At 41.8% G+C, this 7,707-nt stretch overlaps 1 protein-coding gene across 1 annotated transcript in view; it reads right to left on the minus strand.

Moving 5' to 3' along the window:
- Positions 1-220: 220 nt before the first annotated feature.
- RPRD1B (regulation of nuclear pre-mRNA domain containing 1B) overlaps positions 221-7,707 on the minus strand; it is a 77,329-nt gene continuing 69,842 nt past the window's right edge. The window contains exon 8 of the mRNA XM_024128354.3: positions 221-570. The gene's annotated coding sequence lies outside the window, so the exon portion shown is untranslated. The remainder of the gene's footprint in view (positions 571-7,707) is intronic.

Genomic DNA, 7,707 nt, shown 5'->3' on the forward strand with positions numbered 1-7,707 from the left:
GACTTCTCAGCTTTGCCACCTTATCCCCCAAAGCAGCTCCCCCATACCACTCAGCCACCAAATCCACAATCCTCACCAGAGGGGCCCAGGAGGTAGAGCACATAAGAATGCAGACCTGGGTCAGTACTGTGCTCTCTAGCTACCTGACCTTGAGCCTTGGTTTTCTCACCTGCAAAATGGGGCTAATAGGCCTTCCTACTTTCGCAGGGTTATTGTCAGGATTAAATGAGATGGTAAATGTAAGGGCTCATCATCCAGAAGGTGCTGCACACATGTCTGCGATTATTGGCGGTCTCTGGGGATTGGGGTAGCCCCTCGGCACCTCCTTCTGGACTCTCAACATGGCAAACCGGGGGCCATGAGCTCTGGAAGATGCCGCAACCCAGGTTCACGTCACCTGTTGAAAGCTCATCCTCTGGTCATAGCACTTTGCCGGTCCCACTGTGCCTTTATCTGATTGGTTGCTGTCGGTCTCCCCGCAAGACTCTAAGTGCCATGAGGACAGGGATTGTATCTGGTTTTGCTAGCTGCATCCATACTGCCTATCACCAGGGGGTGCTTAAGAAACACCTGTTGAATTAAAAAAAAATTAAAGTCCTTGGGAAGATGATAAAACTATAACTCTGAAACATAATTTGTTAGAATCACAGAACTCCAGGGCTCAAAGGGGGCTCAGAAACCAGCCAGATAATTTCCTCAGAGGAAACTGAAACCCAGAGACAGAGAAGGACTTCCCGGGATGCAGAGTGAGTGAGAAAAGGACAAGGAGCCAGGCCTCTGTGTGACCCCCTCACCTGCCATTTCCCATCTGTCATAAGCCCCACTTACCTTCAACATTGGCACTTGACGAATGCTAACAGATCACCTCCATCAGCCCTAAGATCTTGGCACAAAAACTCCAGAAGCTGCTGGCAAAGCCTCCTTTCCAGTAAATTCTTTTCTTAGCTCTGGAAATACTGGTTCCAAAGATGCACAACTGGTCTTGAAAATAGCCATTTTACCCCAAATTAAGAACAAGCCCTGTTTTTGTGGATTCTCAATTTGGGGTTCCTCTCAAACGGAGCTCTAGACCATCTGAGTTGGCAGGGAACTGAGATATTCTGGGCCAATTCCAGAAGGGGAAACCGAGGCCAGAGAAGGACAGAGACTTTCCCAAGGTCACACAGGGAATCAGTGACAGGGCTGGGACTAGAACCCGGGCTCTCCACTCTCTGGCCAGTGCTCCTGTCTCTACAGCAGGCTGTAAGTAGTCGGACTGGATTAACTTGAAGGTACTTGCAGGCTCTGATCTGAGGCTAACAGATTCTTCTTCGAACAGGGGTGTGGTCTTCTTCAGACTGTGGTCAGCTGTGCAAACTCCTGTCACAGGTCCTCAGCACAGAGTAACTTTCTACGTGCAAAAATGACAATATGGCATTCCAAAACAAATTGGCATTCCAAGAACAAACTGATATTCCAAAAAAACAAAATTCCAAACTGGTATTCAAATTAGTTGCCAACATTAAAAAACTATTTTTACATGGAAATCCAGGATTCCACATTCTCTTAGAAAAGTCAGACAGTCTGGTAATACTGATCTTCCCTTCCGGCGTGCGACACTTGGCTGAACTACACAGCGGTTGTCACACATTCGCCTGTCCACAGCTGGCCAAATTGCCTCCTTTCTATTGCCTCCCCAGGTCCTGAAGGCATTTGAGTTTGCAGCCCCTGTTCTATTGAGATTTGTGAATCCCCTCTGTAACTATTCCCCAGATAAGGGGTCACATAGGCACTGTTTGCTGCCTCCAGGGAGTTTGCTTCCAGTCTGTTAAGTGGTTGGCCATGTAGATGGTGGTGGGGAGGGAGAGCTTGATTTGAACCATGGCCGATCTGAATTCATGTATAACAGGTCATGCTGTAATGTACTTCCAAAGCCTAATGAACTTTAATTACCTCAGAACCAGGACTGAACATGCTTGTTTTGGCTGAGGCAGATAAGAAGGCCCCTCTTGGAAATGACTTCATAGACTGTCAAGCCATCGAAATGAAATCCAGATGCCATTGCATTCTGGGAAAACTAGGGGTCAAGGCTGGATGGTCCTTTGGAAGTTTTGAAGGCAACCAGTGCCGATATCAAAAGAAGGTCTGGAGGTCTGTCTTCAAGTTCTTGAGCAATGACAGCACTCAGATAAATTTCCTTGCTATGACCTTGCCAGGAGCTGTCACCACCAACCCGTGTTTCATAACCCATGGAGGTGGGGGAGGTTTAGAGTCAAGTCAGGCCGCTGAACACTCCATCAGGAGGTGGCCCAGGGAATCTGGACAGACACTCTTAGAGAGTTCTTGGCAAGCTTCAAATTTTGGAACTTTAAAAGCAATGGCTTCATTCCTACCACACGTATCAGCAGTCAAATCTCAAAGCCAACAGAAATATTAGAGTCCAGGACTATTTGATATGGGAGAGCCCTTGTATGTTTCATCTCATCTAACTCTCTACCTTAATTGAGAAGTTCCCTACAGCACCCCAGACAAGAAGGGTCAGCCAGCCTTGGTGGGGCAATGTCTTCCTGATAATGGGTCAGAAGCTGTCCCCACTGAAACGTCCAACTCCTGTCCCCACTTTTATCCTCAAAATAAGAACCATTTTTATGCCTGCCTTTATCTACGTACATTGAGCACCACCATATTTGCCCTCTCATCTGCAGGCTAAACTGTTCCAAGTCATCCTTCCTAGGAGGCCTTGATTTTGAGGCCTAGCTACTGTCCTGCAATTGGCCAGTGCCCCTTTTTCAGCATGTTTTCACAACAGCTGTGACTTTAAGAAGACACAGTTCTTGCTCTATGACTGCCAGAGAGGAACGGCTGAGTTCAGCTGTACCACATCCCAGGCTCACATGCCCAGAGTTTGCACGGACTGTTCCACATCAGTAAACAGCTTTTATTTATTTAACAAATACTCATGTAGCTCAGCTTACTTTAGCAATATTCATTAAATCCCCATAACCCTCGGAGTTACGAGTCTATTATTGTCATCCCTGGTGTACAGATGATGAAACCAAGACACAGGGAAGTAAAGTCACTCGGCCAAAGTACCAGTTAAGTGGGAAGACAGGGGGGCTTCCCTGGTGGCGCAGTGGTTAAGAATCCACCTGCCAATGCAGGGGACACGGGTTCGAGCCCTGGTCCAGGAAGATCCCACATGCCGCGGAGCAACTAAGCCGGTGCGCGCCACAACTACTGAACCTGTGCTCTAGAGCCTGCGAGCCACGGCTACTGACCCCGCACGCCTCGAGCCCGTGCTCCACGACAAGAGAAGCCACCGCAATGAGAAGCCCGTGCACTGCAATGAAGAGTGGCCCCCACTCGCTGCAACTAGAGAAAGCCTTTGTGCAGCAATGAAGACCCAACGCAGCCATAAATAAATAAAATAAAATAAAATAAAATTTAAAAAGTGGGGAGACTGGGACTCAGACTCAGATCACTGGAGCCTGGAGCTGGTGCCCGTAACCTCCCTGGGCTGCCTCTCTGTGCAGTTGTTCATGTTAAGCATGGGGATGAAGATCTCCAGGGTGATCTGGAAATACTATGTCTCCCTGATAAGTCAGCCTCAACCTGAGATGTGAAGTGACTAGTCTTAAGTCACTCCATTCTGCAGTGATGGAGTTGGGACTTCACCTGGGTTCCAAGTTCAGGGCTCTTTGCTCTAGCCTAGAGCATGCCGAGTGGACTCATCAGATTTAATTGAAGGGGAATCCTCGGGGAGCAACATCACAAAGATCCTACCCAGGGAAGTGAAATGCATTCTAACCTGGCTTTGAGCCCACATGCCTATCTAACAGTCCACAATTACCCAGTGGGTTCCTGGTCCAGAGAGACGAAAACTAATCAACCTAAGCATCTGATATTCTGAAAGTGCACATGTTAGGAAATACATGGAGACCTCATTAATTCATACCCCAATAATTCAGCAGTCATCATGGTCTCTTGTTGGGCTGAAGTACATATTACATTAATCCAGAGATGGGCTGACTTTTGTAAAGGGTCAGATAGTAAATATGTTGGGAAAGGTGGTCATACACAGCCTGTTGACTCTTGCACAGTTGCATGAATGTGTTCCTGGGGCCTGAAACATTTCCTAACAGGAAGGTAAGGAGCCCTCACAGCTAGTGCTGGGCATATCACCTTGTTTGCAAATATCTTTCCCCTGCTAACAGGTTTGATGTATATGTCTTTGTGCTGTTTAAGTGGCATCTGGCCAACCCCACTGCTTATATCTGTTCCTGGGGAGAGGGAACAGGGTCCTCCTCCTGCAGCACAAGAGGGACGCAGGCAGACCATCTTCCTGTGTCAGCTGCAGGACAGGACCCGCTGACCATGGGGAACCAGTGCTCACTATTAAAGCAGGTCTTGCTTTCTTCTGTGAGTAAAGCATCATTCCATCTGGTGCCTATGTGAGCTGTGTCTTACTTGGTGACTCCGACACCTGAAACCATGCACCTTAAATTTCTTACTATCTCTGCCTTTTAATTGAGGTATTTAGACATTTAATGTGATTACTGATATGATCAGATTTTAGCATATCATCTTGCTATTTGTTTTCTATATGTCTCATCTATTCTTTGCTCCATTTTTTCCTTTTTCTGCCTTCTTTTGGAATAATTGAAAATAATTTTTATGATTTCATTGCATCTCCTCTGTTCACTTATTAGCTACAGCTATTTGTTATTTTCATAGTTGTTTTAGACTTTTTAGTGTATGTTTTTACCTTATCACATTCTACTCTCAAGTGACATTATAACACGTCACGAATACTATAAGATCCTTATAATAATACTTCCATTTCTCCCCCTTCTGACTTCATGATTTTGTTGTCATATATTTTGCTTTCTTGTATGTTATAAAACTCTAAGTACATTATTATTTTTGCTTAAACAATTATCTTTTAAGATTTTCTTTTTGATGTGGACCATTTTTAAAGACTTTATTGAAATTGTTACAATATTGCTTCTGTTTTACGTTTTGGTTTTTTGGCCGCAAGGCATGTGGGATCTTAGCTCCCTGACCAGGGATTGAACCCACACCCATGCATTGGAAGGCAAAGTCTTAACCACTGGACCACCAGGGAAGTCCCTCAATTATCTTTTAAAGACATTTAAATTATAAGAAAAAAATTATATACTTCCCCATGGAGTTATTTTCAGTGCTCTTCATTCCTTTGTGTAGATCCAGATTTCTATCTTGGTATCATTCTTCTTCAGTCTGAAAAACTTCCTTTACCATTTCTTATTGTTCAGGTCTACTGGTGATGAATTATTTCAGCTTTTGTTGCTTTGAAAACATTTCTTTCATCTTCATTTTTTTCTCTTTTTAAAAATTAAAGTAAAATTGACTTACAATATTAAATTAGCTTCAGGGGTCAAAACAATATTAAATTAGTTTCAGGGGTACAATATAGTGATTCAATATTTTTATACATTACAAAGTGATCACGAGAAGTCTAGTTAACATCTGTCACCATACAAAGTTATTCCAATATTATTGACTATATTCCCTATGCTAAACATTACATCCCATGACTTATTTATTTTATAATTGGAAGTTTATACCTCTTAATCTCCCTCACCTACTTTATTCCACACTATCCCCTCTGGCAACCACCAGTTTGACCTCTGTATCTATGAGTCTGTTTCTGTTTTGTTATGTTTGTTCAGTTTGTTTTTTAGATTCCACGTATAGTGAAATCATATGGTATTTGTCTTTCTCTGACTTATTTCACTTAGCATAATACCCTCTAGGTCCACCCATGTTGTCTGTCACAAATGGCAAAATTTCATTCTTTTTTATAGCTGAGTAATATTCCATTGTGTATATACACCACATCTTCTTTATCCATTCATCTGTTGAAGGGCACTTAGGTTGCTTCCATATCTTGGCTATTGTAAATAATGCTGCAATGAACATAGGGGCACATGTTTCTTTTAGAATTAGTGTTTTTGTTTTCTTCAGAAAAATACCCAGAAGTGGAACTGCTGGATCATATGGCAGTTCTGTTTTTAATTTTTGAAGACTCTCCATACTGTTTTTCATAGTAGCTGTGCCAATTTACATTCCCACCAACAGTGCACGAAGGTTCCCTTTTTCTCCACATCCTCACCAGTACTTGTTATTTCTTGTATTTTTGCTGATAGCCATTCTGACAGGTATGAGGTAATATCTCATCGTGGTTTGATTTGCATTTTCCTGATGATTAGTGATGTTGAGCATGTTTTCATGTGTCTGTTGGCCATTTGTGTGTCTTCTTTGGAAAAAAAGGTCTATTCAGGTTCTCTGTCCTTTTTTTTTCCTCTGCCCATTAAAAAAAAAAATAGGGTTGTTTTTTTGACATGAGTTATATATTTTGGGTATTAACCTCTTTTCACCGAATTGTTCACACACACCTTCTCCCACTCAGGTTTTTGAAAAATTTCTTTGATTTCTTTAACAATCCATTGCTTGTTTAGTAGCATACTGTTTAGCCACCATGTGTTTGTGTTTTATGTAGTTTTTTTTTCCTTGTATTTTATTTCTCATCTCATACCATCATGGTCAACAAAGATGCTTGATATGATTTCAATCTTCTTAAATTTATTGAGACTTGTTTTGTGGTACAGCATGTGATCTATCCTGAAGAATGTTCTATGTGCACATGAAAAGAATGTGTACTTTGCTGCTTTTGGATAAAATGTTCTATAAGATATCTACTAAGTTAATCTGGTCTAATGTGTTGGTCAAGGCCAGTGTTTTCTTACTGATTTTCTATCTGGGTGATCTGTCCATTGATGTAAGTGGGGTGTTTAAAGTCCCCTTCTATTATTGTGTTACTATAAATTTCTCCCTTTATAGTCACTATTTGCCATATGTATTTAGGTGCTCCTCTGTTGGGTGAATATATATTTTAAATTGTTATATCTTTTTGTTGGATTGATCCCTTTATCATTAGGTAATGTCCTTCCTTGTCTCTTGTTAGTCTTTGTTTTGAAGTCTATTTTATCTAATCATTGCTACCCCAGCTTTCTTTTAGTTTCCATCGGAATGGAATTCATTTACCATCCCCTCACTTTCAGTCTGTGTGTGTCTTTAGATCTAAAGTGAGTCTTTGTAGGCAGCATATACATGGGTCTTGTTTTTTTTAATCTATTCAGCCACTCTGTCTTTCATGGAGCATTTAGTCCATTTACATTTATAGTAATTATTGATAGGTATGTACTTATTGCCATTTTGTTTATTGTTTTACGGTTGTTTTTGTAGTTCCTTTTTTCTTCTTTTGTTGTCTTCCCTTGTGATTTGATGACTATCTGTAATGTTGTGTTTGAATTCCTTTCTCTTTTTTTGGTGTGTGTATTATAGATTTTTGGTTTGTGGTTACCATGAGATTCATATATAACTATGTAAATATGATTATTTTAAGTTGATGATCTCTTAAGTTCAACACATTCTAACAACCAAGCATTTTTATTCCTCCTATCCATATTTAATGTTTTTGACATAATATTTTACATCTTTATGTTTTGTTTATCCCTTACTTATTGTGGATATAGATGATCTTACTACTTTTGACTTTTAACCTTCCTGCTTTTTTTTTTTTTTTGGTGTACAGAGGCCTCTCACTGTTGTGGCCTCTCCCGTTGCGGAGCACAGGCTCCGGACGTGCAGGCTCAGCGGCCATGGCTCACGGGCCTAGCTGCTCCG

Source organism: Physeter macrocephalus, chromosome 14 (assembly GCF_002837175.3).
Source record: "Physeter macrocephalus isolate SW-GA chromosome 14, ASM283717v5, whole genome shotgun sequence".
NCBI lineage: Eukaryota > Metazoa > Chordata > Mammalia > Artiodactyla > Physeteridae > Physeter > Physeter macrocephalus.